Source organism: Lissotriton helveticus, chromosome 7 (assembly GCF_964261635.1).
Source record: "Lissotriton helveticus chromosome 7, aLisHel1.1, whole genome shotgun sequence".
NCBI lineage: Eukaryota > Metazoa > Chordata > Amphibia > Caudata > Salamandridae > Lissotriton > Lissotriton helveticus.
The window spans coordinates 68028680-68051413 of NC_136068.1; the positions used below are offsets into that span (position 1 = coordinate 68028680).

General features: G+C 46.8%; 1 long non-coding RNA gene across 2 annotated transcripts; it reads left to right on the forward strand.

Annotated features, from left to right (window-relative positions):
- The first annotated feature begins 130 nt into the window (after positions 1 to 130).
- LOC144768073 (uncharacterized) lies at positions 131 to 21841 on the forward strand. Of its 2 annotated transcripts, none has more exons than XR_013598463.1 (2): positions 131 to 224; positions 19766 to 21841. It is a non-coding gene; the product is annotated as an uncharacterized LOC144768073 (long non-coding RNA). The 2 variants fall into 2 exon arrangements; XR_013598462.1 differs by lacking the exon at positions 131 to 224 and adding an exon at positions 12156 to 12291.
- The last annotated feature ends 893 nt before the right edge of the window (positions 21842 to 22734 follow it).

Sequence of the window (22734 nt, forward strand, 5' to 3'; positions counted from 1 at the left end):
TCTTCCTGTTGCCCATGGTCAACCGCGTCTGCCGGAGCCGCGGCGCCATCCGCGAGGACGTGCTGACGCAGGGACGCATGGCGGCCATCATCTGCTTCACAGCCGGACAGGTTGTTAACCCCGTCATCCACGGCTTGCGGTCGGAGGAGATGCGGGGTTTGCTGCTCGTCTCCCTGGGCACGCCCAGGCCACGCGTGGGTGCTGCCCAGGGCGGCCATTCAGTGGTAAGTTAGGACGGGCCCCGGGTGGAGGTCGGTAGGGGTCAGATATGTGACTTTGCTGCTGCAGCACTGACAGAAAGCTCACATTTCCACAAAGACGAGGAATTACAGAGGACACGGTGCCTTGAAGCCATCACAATGGCAGACTGTGAGCTATGTTAAATAGGTAAAAACCTAGTGTGTTTCATATAGGAGAAATACTTTATGGGGTGTTTAAAAAGTCATCTTTTGGCAAAAGAGAGCTGAGCAGACGCATTCGATTTTTGTAGGCCAAACCCTACGAGTCACAGAAACAAATCAGTAGCGCAGCCAGTGTGCCATGGGCCCTAGTGCAAGGAAGGACATGGGCCCCTGGCTACCGTTTCCATGATAAAATAAAGCAATTTGTGAGGTATCGGGTGGGGTTCAGGTTTCTGGGCCTTGGTGACACTGCACCTGCTGCACCAATGGAAGCTACGCCCTTGAGACGAAACTTATTTTTTGGTCTTGAGAGAAATGTGTTTTACACACAAAATAGCACCAGGGCTGTCCATAACATGCATTTCGTCTGCAAACTGCTGAAAATACCGACCACCAACTGCATGTTGTCCACAAACGACTTTCTAAATTGGAGCAAATTAAACTTTAATAACCAAAACTGCAGTGAGTGGGCGCGAAATGCGACCTGCCAACCAAAAAGGTTCAAATATTGATCAACAATTCACTTTTAATCCCAAAATTATAAGCTTTCACAGAAAGCGAATTTCTATCTCGGAGTGCTTTATGCATCAGCACAGAATGTTTTATTTAGAAACATTTTATGCTGCTGCTAGATAGCGACCCCAACACGTATTTTGCCCTGAAAGTATGTGTAGCATCGCCCTCATGATAGGAGAACGAGTAAAACCATCGATCCAGCACAAAGTAAATTAGATGCGTGACATGTCCATTTTAAAACATCCTGTTTGCACCTTGAATAATATGATTTAGAGTTTTAGGCCTCAAAATGAAGTAGAGGGAGCTGGAATTTCCTAGCCCGAGAGCCCCGGCCACAGCTATTGACACAAGGTGTGATCTTTGGCTGCACCTCCCAGATATGAAACCTCTCAATATGTCTGCCCTCCACACTCTTCAGTCTGTCGTTTGTGTTTAGATGCGCTGAGTTATATCCACTGTTCTAAAGAGTTAAAATGAGGAGCAATCATGAGTCACTCTTTCTGAGAACAAATAATGTGTTATAAATCTGAAAAAAGTGAAGACCTGTTTGAATTGTTTCACCATCCTGAAATGGCTCAAAAAGATTATCTGGATGTTGCCTAGTCCCACCCAGAGAACCGTAGTCCAAGCTCTTGTCACCTCTGGACTGGACTACGGTGACATTCTTTATCTGGGGGCCAAAAAGGATGTGACTCGCAAGCTGCAGGTGGTGCAGAACTCCGCCGCCAGCTTGCTCTGTCAAGTCCCCAGAGCAGCCCCTATTTCTGTCTCTCTATGTGACCTTCATTGGCTGAGGGTAGAGAACCGAATTATGTTCAAAGCCCTGAACTATATGTTTAAGATCAAATCTGGAGTGGCTCCTCTATACCTACAAGCCCTGGTTCACCTTTATTTGCCCTCACGCCCCTTCACTCTACCACTCAGGCAAAATTTTCGATCCTTAGAATCAGACTGTCGCGCATGGGCGGTAGATCTTTTTCTTGCTTGGGTCCCTCCTTATAGAACGCTCTTCCTGTGTCGCTCCGCAATTAAACAGCCTACGGGAACTTACGCAAATGCCTAAAAGCTTGGATGTTCAACAAATAATCTCTCCCCTCTTTCACTGTTCCTTTCAGTTTGGCGCCGGGAAACCCTTTTTGGGTAGCTGTTGCGCCTTACAAAATCTAATTGACATAATATAACATAACATTGTTCTTTTGCTTTTTCATTTATTAATTGAGAGAGAACGAGAAGAAATTGTCTGCACTGGTCTTTCATTGCAAATGTTACGTTAAGCGATCCAGATAAAAGAAGAAGCAATTCACGGATATACAATTTGGAGCAGCCAGTTGCCAACCATACATTCTTTTGACAGAGGTGCTGTGGTCAGCGATGAAACATTTGGAGGGGCGCCTACTTTCATCCTTTTTTTTATCTGCTTTATGTACATTAAAGGCCATTTGGCAGTCTTTCGTATTTTAGTTTCTGAGATTGGTAATGAGAAGGAAGGAAAGAACCGTGCACTAGGGGTCTAGCGAAGGGGCAATGGTGGGTTATTTATGATGCTATGTTTCTTCCGGGCCTCTAGGCGCAATCCCAGTGTTTCTCTGGATGCAATGACTAATTGGCTAACTGACACGTCCTGCAGTTTGAGGGCAGATAATGCCCTTTGCGCACACAGCCCCTCCCTCCAGGCGAGTAATGAGGATAATTTAGCATCCGCTCACTTCCTGAGTGAAATGCGTGCCTCCTGATACCAGTGTGGCTTCTGTTCCCTCCTTTCTTCGCCTACCTGCCCATCCCTTCGCCACAGCCTCTTCAGTTGGACACCGTCAAGAATGGATGCCGCGCCTACAGCTGGCAGGAACACAGCCGCCGACCACGAGGACCTTCACGCCATCTCCAGCACCATGGCTGTGGCCGTGCTGGCCCCGAGCTTGGCCCTCTGCCTTCTGACCGGCGCCGGCTGGCTCTTCCTCCTACACCGGCACCCCCACTTTGCCAGAAAGGCCCGCTTCCTGCTTCTGGCCTGCACCACGCTCAGTGACGTGGTATACTTCAGCGACATCTTGCTCCGCTTCTCGCTTCTGCATGCAGAGACTGCTGTGTCCCGGCCACTGTGCGGGGTCCTGCTTCTCCTCCAGAACTACGGCCTCTTCGTGGAGCTGGCCGCCTTGGATGCCATGTGCCTGGACCGCTACATGGCCGTATGCAGGCCCCTGAGCTATGAGTCAGTCTTCTCTGAGGAGAATGTCCACAGGGTCCTTCTCCTGGTCTTTCTGGTTCCTCTGATGCCTCCGGTGGCCCTGACTCTCCTGCAGATCTTCCAGGGAAGTGACCGACGGACCTCCATCCTCTGCCACATTGAAAGTCTGGACACCAGTACATTACTGACCTTCTCAAGGTTTGCCATGATACTTGCCATCTTTTTGCCAAGCGTAGCAGCCATTAGCCTCTTCTATGCTCTAGTGCTACGGCAGCAAGGCACTGTCGTCTCCTCCAGCCTGCACGCACGGAGGATCCTGCTGGCTCACCTCGCCCAGATGGGCTTCTACCTGATCCCAATCTTGCCCTTCATCCTCCTGGCGCCCCTGCACAGTGTAGGGCTAGTTGGAGACTTAGTGGTCTCCACGGCCAAGACCACTCTCTTCATCTTTTTCACAATCGGGCAGGTGATGGGGCCTATTGTGCATGGACTACGTTCAAAGGAGATCCACAGCTGTGTAATGCGCCACCTTGGGTGGGAAAGTGGGGTGGTGGTACCTCTGACAGTCTGACCCTGATTGGGGTGTACTGATGGGGTGGTAGAGAGGGGCGGCTGGTGATGGGGTGTGGATAGATCACTGAGTGCTAATGTGAAGGAGGAAAACAAAGAAGGGGAGAGGAATTGACATGTTGCAGATGGGACTGGGTTGCCTGTGATCCGGTTTAGGGAGGACCTGGCTTGACAGTCTGGGCTGGATTGTTCCTATTGGAGCAGGATCAAGGTGATATGCATATGGCTGGGTCCAAACTGAGGTGGCATGATGTGCAAAATAAAAATGGACTGGGATGTTCCCATAGTAATTACCAGTGGCTGAGAATAATTCACAATTTCCTTCATCACATAGTGTCTCTGTCCAGTCACAGCTCTGTCTCTGACATTCTGTGTGGTCTCATGCACATTGCACCCAAGTCCAACCTGGCTTACACCCTCAATGTCTTGAGATCGCAGGCAAATCTGCCACCTCCTTCTGCCTCAAACTCCACCCATATAAATAACTCTCAGTGTGACCTTTGACATACTCATTGATTCATTTGCCTGTCCTCCTGTCTCAATGTGTGGCCAAGACACGTGCCTTTACACCATTTGCCTTCCCTACTTTTGCTGTGCTCCCATGTTGTACCTTACCCATGCCCCTCTTCTGTCATAGAAACCTTGCTCTGGCCTTAGATAAGCATCCTGATTCGCCTAGTGTTTCAGTACACTCAACCCACCCAAATAAATATTAGTAAACACCACCTGCTTATTCTAAATCAGATTGGAAGTCAGTGCAAAGGTACCCTTTGACATCTGTGCAGCATTTGATAAACCTGATCATCAAGGGATTTAAAACTATTTATAGGAGAGTACAACATTGTACTTGTCTCTTTCTCTTGCTTGTCAGCAAACTACAGGTATGTCACTCATTTGTTCAGTCGGTGCTTCCACTAGTTCTTAGGTGATACTCAGTTATATTTCCAGACTGATAGCCTTTCCGGTCACTGTTTCGATCTTTGAAGGGAAATATATTCCAAATTATTGACTATTCTCACATATGTTTGCAGATGAATCTGTGCTGAAAGGTCAAGCCAGTCTAGGACCTCTTGTCTGACAAATGTTGAGGCCCATTTGTCATCTCATCATCTGTGAACCAATCAAACTTTGAAATGGATAGGGTTCTGTTCTGCCAGAGATTATAAAAAAAACAAGGTTCTTTATCACCCACAGAATTTAGGACATAACCTAGTCCATGGGTTGAGGCTGGATAATTGTAATCATTATGGGCATGATACAAAACACTGTGGACCCCTGACTTTGACCCCCCCCCCCCTCCACATACAGATGATATCAATGTCTCTGAAAGAGCAGTTAGGCTAGAGCACTCATTTACTTGTCACTTTTCATGTTGCAATCAGTATGTCCAAGGAAAGAGAGGTGGAGGGGATATGGATAGGCTAGTTTTCTATCATAGTTTCATCATGTTATTTGCTGCTGACGTAGTATAGCCTTTGTGGAAGGTGGGGCCCTGAATGCACAGCAAATGTTCGAAGTCACAAAATAATAAAAATGCTTACTTGCAAAAAATGTAGTTTTGTGCACCTGCATCTTTACATAAAATGTATGTGAATGTTTAAAAATATGTGTACTCTATGTATAAATAAAATCTATGTAAATCTAGGAAAATATGTGTACTATATGTATCAATAGATGCAGAGATAAATAGAGGCAGAAAAAGCGAATGACAGACAGCCCGCCGAATGTATGCGGATAATGTATGTCAGCATACATCCCATGTGCAAAATGAAACCTGTTGACGTTGACAATGCTTGCTCCGTTTTTCTGAGTAGAGGATGGAAGACACTCTAAAACCCACTAGTTTATGAGTCCCAAATCCTGAAACAGTGTTGATATTAACCACATTAAAGTGTATCATGTTGTATTGGATCAGTCTTACAGCTCTTTCCTACCTTTTGTTGAGGTCTCAAATGCACTGCAGTCCAGAGGACAGTGGTTTTGATTCCGAGGTGCATGAATGAGTGAACAGTGTTGAGGAGCGGTGTCCTCTATTGGTGTGGAGTATTGGAGTTATGTATGATGCCCCAAGAGAGTCCTCCAAACTTCACTCAGTGGCTAGGACTTTGATCACCTACTGAAATGCAAATGATTGATGAAAGATCTGATATTCTTCCATACTATGAAAGTTTATTCCATTATTTGTATGTCTTCATTGAGAAGCAGCTACCTTCTGTGTAGACTATCCACCTGGCCTTAGTGTAGGTCTGGCCATGGGGTCTTGGGGTAAAGAGTAAGAGTCAGACAACCACTGTTGTGAGATAAGAGCTCGGCTGCATCTCCATGGGATGGAGGCCCTCGTGGAGGAGGCAAGGGTGTCTGCAGCCTCCAGTGCCCCGCCATCAGGCCCCAGGCAGGGCCATCACTGGCGACTAAGACTGGTGCTCCCAAGGGCAGTCTGTCCTCCTCCGTAAGATGTTGAAAGGCCTGAAGAATGTAAAGGACAGACAAAGGGAAAATGTAAATGAGTTGATGATTTAGAGGGGACATTTTTAGAAATGGGGTGATTTTTGTCAGTGCTTTAGGTGGGAGAGTTGGGTAAGGGGATCATTTTTTAAAATGTTTTTTGCCTTGGGCTTAGGGAAAGGCATGGGTCTGTTGTGGGTGGAGTGAGTGGGTTTATTTTTGGTATAAAATAAGCAGGTTTTGGTAGAACATGTGAGTTTTACGTTTTGTGATACATTTTTATTACTAGGCATTTGCATTACTGCTTAATGTGCATCTCTGTTAATTAAAACAGAAACCCCATCTGCCTAGTACCTACAGGCATAGGCTAGGCCCCAGACCTCTCCCATTACAAAGAAATTGTCCAAATGCCCATCACAATTGTCATGTCTCTCTCTCTCTTCCTAAAGTCCCAGGTCCCGAACCAGACTACTTCCACCAGCCTACACTCATGCAATCAGTATCTAATACGAATCATGCCTAGCTGCCCCATTAGTGTCTTGGTGATACTCGAGCAGCGTCCACCCTCCCATCACTGATTGCTGTATGCTTCCCTAACTTCTGCAGTCACCCCTAGGGAATATTTAAGTTGCAACCCATCGAACAAAGATGTCACATTAACCTGGAACCCAACCACTCCCTCCTTCCAGTTCGTAGAAGCTCTCACCTGGGTAGAAACTGTGTTGTCTGATACCTCCCTTATTAATTATACATATATGGATTTTGTCAAAGGGCCTTAATGGTGGTGGCCTTACTGGCCAACTCAGAGAAGATGTCACAGGGAAAACAAGGCTATTTTTATTCTTATTGAAGCAGGTGAACCAGCAAAAGGATTTTCATTCTGCAATGTGCAACTAACAGACGTCTTATTTAAGCAACATGACATAATCGTGCATTCGTGGTCATTACATGTCTTTTAGGCTAAGTGAAATTCCTAGATTACATTAGTGTAGCAAAAATTACTCCCAAGACTATATATTCTGATCATTTACTTAGGGGTGAATGACATGGTGCAGTTGAAGGGGTTGGCTTTATGGAGGACTACTAAGAAATGTTTTACTGAGCAGACGAGTTTGCAGGCAGGTACATCAGTGGTATAGACCAAATTGACTCAAAGATGGGTCTTGCAGCAGTGATTAACCCTTTCGCTGCTAGGTCTAACCTTCAACCCTCCCCGTGCTTAGCCTTTTTTTTTGTTGCTATTTGGGGTGGTTCATGCTTAGGCCCCTGTAACATTTTGTTCACTTTAGGTATCCACGCCAGATTTGCGCCCTTTTTTTCCAACATCATGGGGATTTTAAAGGTACCCAGGGTTTATGGATCCCCCAGGAGGGACCCAGAAATTAGCCAACGTACAGCTACATTTTGTTTTTAATGGAAAAATGGGGGGAAAGTCTCACAGAAAAAACATTTGGGTTTTTTCTCTGCAAATATTTCAACAAAGGGTTTGTGGTGCTGAGATCATCATCTTCCCAGCTTTCAGTGACAAGCAGACTTTTATCAGAACCCCAACATTTTTTACACTGTTTTGGCATTCTACTGTGCCACAGCCTATTTTTGCTACTTCTTGTGCTTTAAACCTCATTCCAGTTTTTGGTAGAAAGGGGTGTGAAAGCAATAATGGATCCCAGAAAGCCATACATTTCTGAAAAGTAAACAAATTCTGAATTCAGCAAGAGGTCATTTGTGTAGATCCTTCAAGGTTTTTTCATAGAAACCAACAGTTGAAAATAAGAAAAATTGAAAATTAGTTGAAAAAAACAGCCATTTGTGGCAATGTTTTCCCTTGTAACTTCTTCTAAGTATGACAGATTTTTTAAAGCAATATACCGTTACATCAGCTGGACCCTTCTTGTTGTGGGGCTATATAGGACTTGTAGCTTCACCAAGAACCCGAGGAAACCAGAGCCAATAACTGAGCAGCGTCTTGCAATGGTTTTTCTTTGTGTACCGGTTATATGGCAATTCATTTGGTAAAATATAAAAAGTGAAAAATAGGTATCAAAGACACCTATGATTTTCCGAAATGGGAACAAAATCTAGAGTTCAGAAACAGTAGCTATTTGAACATCTCTGGAATTGTGGATATTCATACTATCATGTGAATTATAGGACATATAGTGGATCCACGCAAGCCATATGTCCCTGGACTCCCCCGGGTGTCTTGTTTTCAGAAATGTGTGGGTTTGGTAGGTTTACCTAGATGGCCGCCAAGCCTTGGGTCAAAAACCCAGGTGACGCCCTTTGCAAAACCAGGTTGTTTTGTGGTCGGTAATTTTGATGTCTCCTCAATACGTTTTGGACCGTTGCCTGTAGCGGGGACTTGGCCCTGCACACAAGTGAGATACCATTTTTATCGGGAGACCTGGAAGAACGCTGGGTTGTAGGAAATTTGTGTCAGCCCCGAGATCCCACATCTTTCCCACACAGAAATTTGAGGAAAATTTGATTTTTGCAGCTAAATGGAGGTTTGCAGGGGATTCTTGGACGGAAACTGGTGGTTCCATGCAAGCCATACCTCCCTGGACTCCCCCAGGTATCTAGTTTTCAGAAATGTGTGGGTTTGGTAGGTTTCCTTGGATGGCCGACGAGTCCAGGGTCAAAAACCCAGGTGACTCCCCTTGTAAAACCAGGTCGTTTTGTGCTAGGTAATTTTGATGCCTCCTCAGTACGTTTTGGGCCCTTGCCTGTAGCGGGTACTTGACCCACCCACACGAGTGGGATACCATTTTCATCGGGACACCAGGGGGAATGCTGGTTGGTAGGAAATTTGTGTCCACCCAGTGATTCTACAATTTTCCCACACAGAAATGTGAGAACATTTTGGTTTTTTTCAGCTAAATTTGAGATTTGCAGGGGATTCTGGGTAGGGAATCTTTGGGGGTCCATACAACCCATACCTTCCTGAACTCCCCAAGGTGTCTAGTTTTCAGAAATGTGTGGGTTTGGTACGTTTCCTTATGGCCGCTGAGCCGGGACCAAAAACGCAGGTGACACCCTTGAAAAAACAGGTTGTTTTATGAAAGATAGGTGGGCACCTGTGTTTTTGGTCCCAGGTTTGCATACATCTAGGGGATCCTAAAAAAAACGACATTTCTGAAAATTAGACACCTGTGGGGCTCCAGGGAGGTGTGGCTTGTGCTGATACCCCAACATTTTCCTTCCAAACATTTGCTGCAAACCTCATATTTAGCTAAAAGGTCACATTTTCTCAAATATCTCTGTGGGAAAGTTGTGGGATCACCGCACAGCACAGATTTCCTATCACTCAGCGTTCCCCTTGGTCTCCGGATAAAAATTATACCATACTTGTGTGAATGGGCCAAGTGCCTATGACATGGAAGGGCCAAAAACGTGTAGAAATTGAGGAGGGCGCCAAACTGGTCTTAAAGTGCAATTTGTTTATACGTTTTTAGGCTGACGCTACTTTGGGCATCCACACAAGTGAGATATCATGTTTCTCATGAGACCATGGGGAATGCTGGGAAGAGCAAATTTGTACCTGCTTAGTGATCCTACAACTTACCCACACAGAAATGTAGGAAAATGTGACTTAGTAAGTAAATTTGAGGTTTGTGGGGGATTCTGGGTCAGAAAATGATGGGGGATCCATGCAAGCTACACCACCAGCCATGAGTCAGTACACGCACACAACCATCCACACACACCACCAGCTGAGCGCCATCCACGCACACCACCTGCCAAGGGCCATCCACACACACCGTCAACCAAGCGCCATCCATGCACACGCAAAGCACCATCCATGTACACTGTCAGCAAAATGCTATCAATGCACACAGCAGGTGCTACGTGTTTGTTATACTAGGTCTCGCCACTGGTCAGGTGGAGCAGCTCATGAGAGGGATAATGTCTTTGAAGCTGTTGAGATGGAATTAATCAGAACTTAGAGGATTGGACTGTCAGGTGATTTAGGTCGGCCTGTCGGGTAGGGTTTTCAGAGTTGCATTTTGGGAAGAGTTACGAGAAAGATGTTGATTAGTTTAAGGGTAGTGGGGAGGGCACTATTAGTAATATCTCAATGTTGAGTGATATTTTCTTTAACGCTATAGCCAGGGTTTCCTACATAAATGGCATTTTTTCACACTTACAAATGTTGTGGTTACTGGTTTGCTTAGCCCGTCCGAAAGATTGTAGAACAGTGTTCTGACATCAGGACCTGCTGGCTGAGAGAAGGAGAAAAGCAGAGAGAGCAGAAACTGGGATCATAATCAAGGGTGGAAAAGAGAAAAAGCAGGAACAGATTAACGGAATATAAATGAAAGACAGAAATTGCTGAGGAAAGATGGAGGAATTTAAAAAAGTGGGGGAGAATGGACTGCTTAGTGGAGGACTGTGGAAAAGCAGAGAAAACATGAACTGCTAAGGGGAAAGCATGGCGTCCACGTTGAGAGACCAAGAAGGTATGGTTTGCCAGCACGCCTTCAGATCTTGGGTGACTAGGATAGCTTGTTAAGGGTGGACCGCTCGTTATACGACTCTTACCTCACACCTGTCAAGCCCCCTCTCCCTCCTGCCAGGATAATGAAAGCAGCCTGTTAATGATGGCATTTACTTGAGACAAAAATTGCTACCAATTAGCCTAGTATCTTCCCTTGATGCTTCATGTTGACTTCGGAACTTCGATCACGGAGGTTTCACCGCTGCCAACACCAGCCTTGAAGAGAGACAGATCTCGTCCCCTCTCCAGAGCCACCTTGTCGGCAGGGCAAGAGAAGCAAATCTCATCCGCAGTTCCAGAAACATACTCCTGATGCAGGAGACAGACCTTCATTAGTCCAAGGGAACCATGTTTGGATCCAGCTTTGACCTCTCCTACCCTGAAGAAGACCATCACCTGAGAGAAAAACATCTCACCACCACCTAAGAGACACTAGTGCCAGCCACCTAAAAGTTCTGGACTTCAACCAAACCTCAGAATCTTACGACTTATTGATAGAAAGAGCCTTACCTCACCCCAACCCCGTGAGCCCTACTGGTACTGGTCAGTGAGAACTGGACCGTGTCCCAAACAACACAACCCTACTCCAGTAGTCTGTTAGAGATGGACCTCCTGGCCTCTGGACCCAAGTTAGTTGTGACTTGAGAAAACATAACTTTCATCCACTATTCAGAAAAATACTCCCAGAACAGACCTGGGCCTCGTCTCCATCAGAAACAATGCTGCCGCAAGCCAGAGACAACCAGACCCTCGGCCCTTCACACCACTCCTGGAAGGTGATGTACGACCGGTTGGCCATAGCTGTGCTGACTTTGGCATTACCCATGGCCCTGCTGACTGCCTCGGCCTGGCTCTACCTGCTCCACCAGCACCGCCGTTTGGCTTCCAAGGCGCGTTTTCTGCTGCTGCTCATCACCTCGCTGAGCCAGCTGGTCTACTTCCCGGCGTCTATCGTGCGATTTTCGCTGCAGTACGTCAACCAGCCCGTCCCCCGCTGCCTCTGTGCACTGCTCCTGCTGCTGGTGAACTACAGCATCGCCATAGAGCTGGGGGCCCTCGTCTTCATGTGTCTGGACCGCTATGCGGCCATCTGCCATCCGCTCACCTACGAGTCTTTCTTCTTGCTACAGAACATCTGGAAGGTGCTGGCCATAATGCTTCTACTTCCGCTGGCCCCGCGCCTCATGCTGGCCCTTCTGCAGGTTTTTGCGGCAGGAAGTGACGTCAACGCCCCTCTGCTCTGCACCAACGAGTGCCTGGACGCCGCGGCCTGGCTGACGTACACCCGAGCGGGGCTGAGTGTTGGACAGCTCCTGCCCAGCATGGCCGTCATCACGGCGTCCTACGCACTGGTGGTGCGCGAGGGCCTGCGCTCCGGCGCCATCAGCCCCGCAAACCGGCGCGCGCAGAGCACGCTGGCCTATCACCTGCTGCAGATGACGCTCTTCCTCCTGCCCATGGTCAACCACGTCTGCCTGAGCCCCCTGCAGAGCCGCGGCGTAATCCGCGAGGACGTGCTGACGCTGGGGCGCATGGTGGCCATCGTCTGCTTCACAGCCGGGCAAGTCATTAACCCCATCATCCATGGCTTGCGGTCGGAGGAGATACGGGGTTTGCTGCTCTCCTCCCTGGGCAAGCCCAGGCGCGTGGGTGCTGCCCAGGGCGGCCATTCAGTGGTAAGTTAGGATGGGCCCCGGGTGGAGGTCGGTAAGGGTAGGATAGACTATCTTATGGCTGCCACCACTGATAGAAAACTCATATTTCCACAAAGCAGGCACCTGGGCAGTGGGAATTACAGGGGACACGGTGCCTTGAAGCCATTACAGTGACAGATTGTGAGCAACATTAAATAGGTAATAACCTATTTGTTTTCATATAGGAGAAAGACTGTATGGGGTGTTTAAAAAAGTCATCTTTTGGCAAAAGAGAGCTGAGGAGACATTCGATTTTTGTAGGCCAAACCCTACGAGTCACAGAAAGAACTCAGTAGCGCAGCCAGTGTGCCATGGGCCCAGTGCAAGGAAGAAATAGGCCCCTGGCTAAAGTTTCAATGATAAAAGAAAGCAATTTGTGAGGGTGAGGGTGGGGTTTAGGTTTCTGGGCCTTGGTGCCTCTGCATCTGCTGCACCAATGGAAGCTACGCCCTTGAGAGGAAACTCATTTTTTGATCTTGAGAGAAATGTGCTTTACACACAAAATAGCACTAGGACTGTCCATAGCATGCATTTCGTTTGCAAACTGCTGAAAATACCGACCACCAACTGCATGTTGTCTACAAATGATTTTATAAATTGGAGCAAATTAAACTTTAATAACAAACTGCAGTGAGTGGGCGCGAAATGCATTCTGCCAACCGAAAAGTTTCAAATATTGATCAATTTACTTTTTATCCCAAAATGATAAGCTTTAACATCAAGCGAATTTCTGTCTTAGAGTGTTTTATGGATGAGCACAGAATGTGTTTCCTTTAGAAACATTTTATGCTGTTGCCAGATAGCGACCCCAACACGTATTTTGCCCTGAAAGTGTATGTAGCACCGCCTTCATAATCGGAGAACAAGTAAAACCATCGATCTAACACAAAGTAAACGAGATGCGTGACGCGTCTATTTCTAAACACCCTGAATAACACCCGTTAGGGTTTCAGACCTGAAAGTGAAGTAGAAGGCGCTCCGCATTCAGGATTTCTGAGCCCGCGCGCACCCGCCACGGCTATTGACACTTAGGGGGTCATTACGATGTTGGGTGGATTGCCTCCGCCAGGCTGGCGGTACCCACCGCCGGCCTGGCGGAGGCAATCCGCCCGACACTGTTTCCCAAATTCCCCCTGCCATATTAGTATGGCGGGGGGGACCGCGCGGACGGAAAGACAGTCCGCCGCTTTTCCGCCCGGTCGCCTTGCGGCCGTGGCGGAAAGGGCATAACATGGTGGCGGTGTCCAATGGACACCGCCAGCCATATTATGATGCGTGCAAATAGGTGCCAAAGGCAGGCGGTCTTTGCTTTGGGGGCCCCTGCAGGCCCCCCTGGTGAAGGCCGAGGTGGGGGTGCACAGGGGGGTACCTATGGTACCCCCCTTCATTTGCATGTACAAAGCGGCAGGCACTGCGCGGTGCCTGCCGCTTTGTATATGCAAATGCGTAAATGCATTTTTAGCATTGTGGCTGGCGGTGCAGAGTGCACCGCCCGCCACAATGCTAAAAATGAAGGATGTGCCCGCCACTGTGGCGGGCACGTCCTAATTCCCCCAACGGGACCCCCGCCCTTATGGCGGGTGGTCCAGGATACCGATAGGGCGGACAAAGTCCGCCCGTCATCCTAATGAGGCCCCAGGTGTGTTCTTTGGCTGCACCTCCCAGATCTGAAACATCTCAATCTTTCTGCCCTCCACTCTCTTCAGTCCATCTTTTGTGTTTAGATGCGCTAAGTTATATCCACTGTTGTGAACAGTTAAAATGAGGAGCAACCGCGATTCACTCTTTCTGAGAACAAATAATGTGTTATAAATTTGAAAAAAGTGAAGACCTGTTATTTGAATTGTTCTTTCACTTCGAATATGACATTTATTAAGAGAAAACTAGAATTGTCTGCACTGGTATTTCATTACAAATTGTACGTTAATCGACCCAGATAAAAGAAGGAGCATTCCTCTCCTCCAGAACAAATATACTAATGCCCCCCCATTCACGGATATAAAATGAGGGGCACTGGGGCAGCCAGTTGGCAGTTGCCAACCTTGCATTCTTTTCACAGAGGTGCTGTCGTCAGCGATGAAACACCTGGAGGAGCTCCTACTTTCAGCCTTTTTTTATCTGCTTTATGTACAGTGATGACCACTTGGCAGTCTTTCGTATTTCAGTTTCTGAGATTGGTTAGAAGGCACGAGAGAACCCTGCACCCCACTAGGGGTCTGGAGAAGGGGCAGAGGTGGGTTATTTATTTTTCTTCCGGGCCTCTAAGCGCAATCTCCGTGCTTCTCTGGACTCAACGTCTAATTGGACACCTGCCACGTCCTGCTGGTTATGGGCAGATAATGCCCTCTGCGCACGCAGCCCCCAGCCTCCGGGCGAGTAATGAGGATAATTTAGCATCCGCTCACTTCCTGAGTGAAATGCGTGCCTCCTGATACCAGTGTGGCTTCTGTTCCCTCCTTTCCTCTCCTATCTGGCCATCCCTTCGCCACAGCCTCTTCAGTTGGACACCGTCAAGAATGGACGCTGCGCCTACAGCTGGCGGGAACTCAGCCGCCGACCACGAGGACCTTCACGCCATCTCCAGCGCCCTGGCTTTGGCCGTGCTGGCCCCCAGCTTGGCCCTCTGCCTCCTGACCGGCGCCGGCTGGCTCTTCCTCAACCACCGGCACCCCCACTTTGCCAGAAAGGTCCGCTTCCTGCTTCTGGCCTGCACCACGCTCAGCCACGTGATATACTTCAGCGCCATCTTGCTCCGCTTTTCGCTTCTCCACGCCGAGACCACCGCGTCCCGGCCGCTGTGCGCGGTCATGCTTCTCTTCCAAAACTATGGCCTCTTCGTGGAGCTGGCCGCCTTGGATGCCATGTGCCTGGACCGCTACCTGGCCGTATGCAGGCCCCTGAGCTATGAGTCAGTTTTCTCTGAGGAGAATGTTCACAAGGCCCTGCTCCTGGTCTTTCTGGTTCCTCTGATGCCTCCGGTGGCCCTGGCTTTCCTGCAGATCTTCCAGGGAAGTGATGGGCGGACCTCCATCCTCTGCCACATGGAAAGTCTGGACACCAGCAAATTACTGACCTTCTCCAGGTTTGCCATGATACTTGCCATCTTTTTGCCAAGCGTGGCAGCCATCAGCCTCTTCTATGCTCTAGTGCTACGGCAGCAAGGCGCTGTCGTCTCCTCCAGCCTGCACGCACGAAGGATCCTGCTGGCTCACCTCGTCCAGATGTGCTTCTACCTACTCCCAATCTTGCCCTTTGTCCTCCTGGCGCCCCTGCACAGTGTAGGCTTGGTTGGAGACTTGGTGGTCTCCACGGCCAAGACCACCCTCTTCGTCTTTTTCACAATCGGCCAGGTGATGGGGCCCATTGTGCACGGACTACGTTCAAAGGAGATCCACAGCTGTGTAATGCGCCACCTTGGGTGGGAAAGTGGGGTGGTGGTACCTCTGACAATCTGATCCCATTGTGGGTGCACTGATGAGGTGATACATAGGGGGGCTAGTGGTGGGATGTGGATAGATCACCGAGTGCCAATGTGAAGGAGGAAAATTAAGTAGGTGAGGGTGATTGACATACTGTTCAGGGGGGACCTGGCTTTACAGTGTGGGCTGGATTGTTCCTATTGGAGCAGGATCAAGGGTGATTTGCATTTAGCTGGGTCCAAACTGAGGTGGCATGATGCACAAAATGAAGATGGACTAGGATGTTCCCATAGTGATTACCAGTGGCTGACATTAATTCAAGTATTCCATCCATCTCTTTTTTTGTAAACTTCAGTGCAGATGGGATGAGGGCACAGATGGTGTTACTGATAAAGCTAAGGCAGTGTCGGGCATATGGGTGCGGGTGAGATTGTAGGTTGGGTTTGGGGCAGAGATATTGGGGGTGGTACCATTATGGGTCCGGTTATACCAATGGGGGTATGATATGTGCTGATGAAAGCAACAGTGTACAGGTGGGTACTGTTAGGGGCAGAAGAGGCAGAGCAGAGGGATTAATTTCCCCTTGGTAGTGCTTTGGTTTACCTTAGACGAGAAAAAAGTTCAAAGGGTAGAGAATGGGGAGTTCTTTATACTTACACTTTTGGGTGTGACCTAAGGAAGTGAAGTTAAAAGCATCTGATCTAATTGTGCAAGATGGGTTCTATTCGCTCACATTTCAATGGCCTTTGTACTGTACTGTGTATGAACTCAGGCACGCCCTTTCGTCCCTTGGTAGCTCACACTGACCCCTCTTCTGCCACTTGCTCTTATCGCGACCTTATGGAGCTATTTTAGATCCATGTCCCCATACCCATATGTATATAACTGATACTCTGACCTCAGACAAATACCACAACACTTTCACAGGCCGCTGATTTAGCTCTCTACCAGTTAAGAAATGTCCGAAATATCCCTTATTTTAACACAGGCTCAGTCACTGACTGAGTGACCTGAGGAAGTTCCCTCAAACACCGTTCTTTAGTCAAATCACAGTGCAGCCTTTCTCTTGGTGAGTGTAAACAAGTAATTCGACCTCTATGTGCTGCGTCTAATCCTACCTCTCCTACTACCTCGGACCAGTCTTCTAATTTACATCTGCCTTAATATCTCCTATCTTTGCCTCTCACTCTATGTTTGACCTCACAATTTCCTTCATGACAGGGTGTCTCTCTCCAAGCACAGCTCTGTCTATGACATTCTGTGTGGTCTCGTGCACATTGTACTCAAGTCTAACCTGGCTTACCCCTCTCAAAGTCTTGCAGCCGCAGGCAAATCTCCCACCTCTTTCTGCCTCAAACTCCACCCATATAAATAACTCAGTGTGACCTTTGACATACTCATTGATTCCTTTTCCTTTGTTCCTGTGTCAATGTGTGGCCAAGACAAGTGTATTTACACAATTTGCCCTACTCTACCTTTTGCTGTGCTACAATGTTGTACATTACTCTCACCCCTCTGCTGTCACAGGAACCTGGCTTTGGCCTTAGATAAGGTCTTTCACCCCAAGATTTACCCTAAACCCACATTTTGTCACAGAACATATTAGATTTGCTTCTGTAAACACAAATGTTCTAACTGTTCACATCCTGATTCACCTATAGTGTTTTCTCTCAGTACATTCAACCCACCCAAATAAAGATTAGTTAACACCATCTGCATATTCTAAATCAGAGTGGAAGTCAGCACATAGGTGCTCTTTGGCATCTGTGTAGCATTTGATAAACCTGATCAAGCGATTTCATACTATTTATAGGAGAGTACAACGTTGTACTTGTCTCTTTCTCTTGTTCGACAGCAAACTGTAGCTGTGCCCCTCATTTGTACAGTCGGTGCTTCCACTAGTTCTCAGGTGATACTCTGTTATATTTCTGACTGATAGACTTTCCGGTTACTGTTTCAATCTTTGAAGGGAAACGTATTCAAAATTATGGACTATTCTCACATATGTTTGCCGGTGAAACTTTGCTGAAAGTCCAAGCCAGTCTAGGACATCTTGTCTAACAAATGTTGAGACCCTTTTGTCATCTCATCATCTGAGAACCAATTAAACTTGGAAATGGGTGGGGTTCTGTTCAGCCCGAGATTATAAAAACCCCAACTTTCTTTAGCACTCTACAGAAAATAGGACACAATCTAGTCCACGGGTTGTGGCTGGATAATTGTAGTAATTATGGGCATGATAGAAAACACTGTGGACCTCTGACTTTGCCCCCCACATAACGAAGATATCCATGTCTCTGAAAGAGCGGTTAGGCTAGAGCTCCCATATACTTGTCACATTTCATGATGCAATCAGCATGTCCAAGGGAAGAGAGGTGGAAGGGATAGGCTAGTTTTCTATCATAGTTTCATTGTGAAATGTGCTGCTTACGTAGCATAACCTTTGTGGGAGTGGGGCCCTGAATGCACAGCAAATGTTCAAATTCACAAAATAATAAAATTGCTTATTCGCAAAAAAAGTAGTTTTGTGCAACTGCATCTTCAAATAAAATGTACGTAAATGTATAAAAATGTGTACTCTGTATAAATAAAATCTACAAAAATATGTGTACTATATGTATCACTATATGTAAAGATAAATAAAGGCAGAGGAAGACAATGACGGAGAGAGCCGACATAATGTATGTCAGCATACATGCTATAGGCAAAATCAAACCTGTTGGCTTTGACAAAGCTTGTTCTGTGTTTTTTTAATGGAGTGGGAGATGGAGGACCCTTTAAAACCCACTAGATTATGAGTCCCACCTTCTGAAACAGTGTTACTATTAACCACATTAAACTGTATCATGTCGTATTGGATCATTCTTACATCCCTTTTCTACCTTTTGTTGAGGTCTCAAATGCATTGCAGTTCAGAAGACGGTGGTTGTGAGTCTGAGGTGCATGAATGAGAGAAGAGTAACCAGGAACTTTTTAGTCCACTATTGGTGTGATGAATGATGCCCCGAGAGAGTGCTCCAAACTTGACATGGGGCTAGGACTTTGATCATCTTCTGAACTGCAAATGATTAATGGTAGATCTCATATTTTGTATACTTTCAAGGTGTTTTCACAATTAGTATGTCTTCATTGAGAAGCATCTTCCTCCTGTGCAGGTTCTGTTTTAAGTATGAAATACTAGCAGGAGGGAGCTGATGTTTCTCTCTTTCTTGTATAGTATGAGTATCAATTGTAATGATCACACTTTGAACAATTCAGAGGGAAATGATACTCTTCAGGCCACTAGTAACCAGTGAATTGCTCAGAGTGCAGGTTTAATACGATACCGTCTCTTTGGTGGAAGACTTGTCTAGCTGCCATGTTCAATATTGTTTAGTTTGGTAGTTGATTTTCTGGTGACTCCAATGTAGTGCCCTATTGTATTATTTGATCTCGATATCACCAGCAACAGTGATGCCCGTATTGTATGTGAGAACCCATCATATTGATAAATCTCTAATAGAGGTCGCATTGTGTAGAATGAGTCTTTTGTCACTTAGTTGACTTGGGATTAATGTGAGACGTTGAAGTCTATGATTACTTCAAAGTTCTACACTTCAATCAAAGTGGCAGGAGGCTGCCCCAATTCCAAGGGGTCAACTAGATGTGCAGTTATAGTTTTTCCACGACCCACAGGTGAGTACTTCTGTTTTTGAAGAGCTGAGTTTTTTGTAATTCGCTATCAATCATTGTTAGAATGGCATTAATTGAATCTTGAACTTTTGACCTGTAAGAGTTGAGTATTAAGGTGATCTGGGTGTTATCAGTGAAGCTGGTAGCGGTCAGGAGGAAAGTGTTCACCATTTCAGTGCTTTTTCTCTTGAGGCAGTCTTTAATTGGTGCTCTGACACCCCCCATGGTTTAAGGCCAGATGGTGACCTTTTCTCTCCTAACCTCCTGGCCAGTAATGATGATAATTTAATATTCTCTCAATTCCTAAGTGACTTAATTGCCTCCTGATACCTGTGTGGTTTCTTTTCCCTTCTCTTCGTTTCCAGGGTGGTCATGACATCGCCACAGCTTCTTCAGCTGGACACCGTCAACAGGACCTCTGTGCCTGAAGCTGAAGGAAATACCTCTGCCGTCCAAGAGGAAATTAGCTAGATTGACAGCACCCTGGCTGTTGCTGTGCTGGCTCCCAGCTTGGCCATCTGCCTTCTGATTGGTGCAGGCTGACTTTCCCTCCTTTGGCAGCACCACCAGTTGTCCAGAAAAGTCAGATTCCTGCTTCTAGCTTGCACCACTCTGAGTCATGTTGTATACTTCAGTGTCTTTCTGCTCCGCAACTTGCTTCTGCTTGCCAAGACCACTGTGTTCCAGCCCGTGCTGTTGGTCGCCTTACATGCCGTGTGCCTGGACCACTACTTGGCCATATCCAGGCCCCTTAGCTAGGAGTCTGTCTTCTCCGAGGAGAATGTCCACAAGGCCCTGCTCCTGTTCTTTCTGCACCCCCTGATGCTCCAGTGGTCTTGGCTTTCCAGTAAGTCTTCGAGGGAAGTGTCAGACGAAGGTCTATTTTCTGCCACATGGGCAGTATGGACACCAGCACATTATTGGCTTACTCCAGGTTCACCACGAACCTTACTATCCTTCTGCCCAGCTTGGCAGCCATCAGTCTCTTCTATGCGCTAGTTCTATGGCAAGGTCTGCTCTCAGGCAACATCTTTCCCTCCAGCCTGCAAGCTCGTAGGGTTCTCTTGGTTCACCTCATCCAGATGAGCTTCTACTTGCTGCCCATCTTGCCCTTCATCCTCCTTGGAGCCCTACACAGCTCAGGGCTGGTTATGGAGTAGGCTGTGGCTAAGGGCAAGACTACCGTTTTCATCTTCTTCACAGTCAGCCTGGTGATGGGCCCCATGGTGAACAGCCTGCCTAATATTTTTATCCAAGCTGGGTGCTAATGAGGATGATTCTGATGCCACTTGTCCTTGGAAATGGGAAACCCCATATCCATTAGTTTGGTAGCAGAAGAGTCTATCAGGACACAAAGGCTATTCATAATGATGCAGGAGAGTTCATGAAATCATGGGCGGCTCCTCCACTAGAGCGGAGGAGCCTTGCCCCACTGCTTTCTCGCAGTGCGCAAAGCAGAAACATAAAATGGTGAAATTACCGTTTTATCTTTCTGCTGCTCGCAGTGCGAGAAAGCAGAAGTGTTTTGATGCGGGTGGGCGGGCTGCTCTTCGAGCAGGGGAGGAGTGGTGTACCCACTCTTGAGTGAGCATGACTGGTTTGGTCGGCCCTCTGTGGCCGCCCAAACCAGTCATGCGCACTCTGCCCTTTCTCCATGCAGGCTGCAATGTAGCCTGCATGGAGAAAATGGCCTCCCCATAGGCGCCGGGCCAATCACAATGCCACCATTGCAGCGGTGTGATTGGCTTAGGGGAGGGGAGGGAGGCTGCCTGCTTTCTGTTCCTGCTGGCGGCAGGATAACAGAAGCAGGAGCCGTGAAAACGCGGGACCCGACCAGCGGACAGCTACATTTAAAAAATGTATTATTTCACCACCCCCGCCTGAACCTGAACCCACCCCACCCACGATTAATGCCGGCTGCGACTGCGTGTAATGCATCCAGTGCTAGTTTAAGGCAATCAGAAATATGAACAGAAACTCTTCAATTCTCAGAGCTTATTCAGGGCCATGGATGGTAACTAATATGCTTTTGTGAGGCACAGCCAGCACATGTTTCACTTCCTGTGGCCTGTAAACTCAAGGAGTCTTTTCTTTTTGTTTGCACAAAATGAAATATCGTCAGATTCTGGTCTAGGTAAGTCACTTCTGTATTTAAGCAATCAAAACGTAATAGTCCATCGTAGTCCAAAAATAATGGAGCGATCTAAAAGGTCTAGGAACAAGAGGCCCAAGTCAGTCAGCACAAAAAAGAAAATGTAATGTAAAAATAAGAACCAGAGTTGTTGATTTTAATAAGTGAAAAGTATTGATTACATGTTTTTAAAAACATTTTTGTTTAGGTCCTGATAAAGTCCCTATAAGGGATGAAACGTGTTGGCTGTGTCTGTTTCAAATGTGATGCAATTGGATACTTAATAAAAAGAAATGTATGGAAAAAGACACCAACGTCTGGAAATTAATTGAAAAACGAGAAAAACGAGACATGGAAAGTAATTGAAAACAATACATGCAATTCGAATTGGAAAGTTCAATGTGAACAAGGAAATTAGGTTGCCCTCCTAATATTGTGAAAGCATTTACCAAGTAATTAAACCCCCTTGATTTACCACCTTGCGCCATTTTTGCGTCACTTTTCCCATGTTAAAAGTGACTTAAAAGTGGCGCAAGGGGCTTGTAAATCTGCCCCCAACTTTCTAAAAAGTGGTATGTTCAAAACTCTAGCTCAAAATCTGACTTTATCATAAAAGAGTCTTTTTCGTTACAATTCCAAAGACATCAAACAGGAACTGTTCACCTGCTCTCATTTGAAAGACACCCTTATTAAATGTAATATGGTAACTCCAATGTTATCCTATGGGAGAACGCAGGCCTTGCAATAGTGAAAAACGAATTTAAGAGTTTTCTACTATCAGTACACGTAAAACTTAAAGGTGCATGTCCGACATTTTACATACATTGCACACTGCCCTATATGCTGTTTACGGCCTACACTCTTGGTTAATTATATTAAAAAGGAAGGTTTGGGCCTGGCAAAAGGTTTATTTTGCCAGGTCGAAATGGTAGTTTAAAACTGCACACTCAGGCTGCAATGGCAGGCCTGAGACATGTTTAAGGGGCTACCTAAGTAGGTGGCACAATTAGTGCTGCAGGCCCACTAGTAGCATTTCATCTACAGGCCGAGGGTACATGTAGTGCACAGAGTTCTAAGGCCAACAAAAATGAGATCTGAAAAATATGGAGGCGTATGGCACATTGTTTGAGGAAGACCACCCTAAAGGTGACAGGCCTAACAACCATGCTGATTGGCAGATAGCAGAGGGGCACAGCTAGGTGG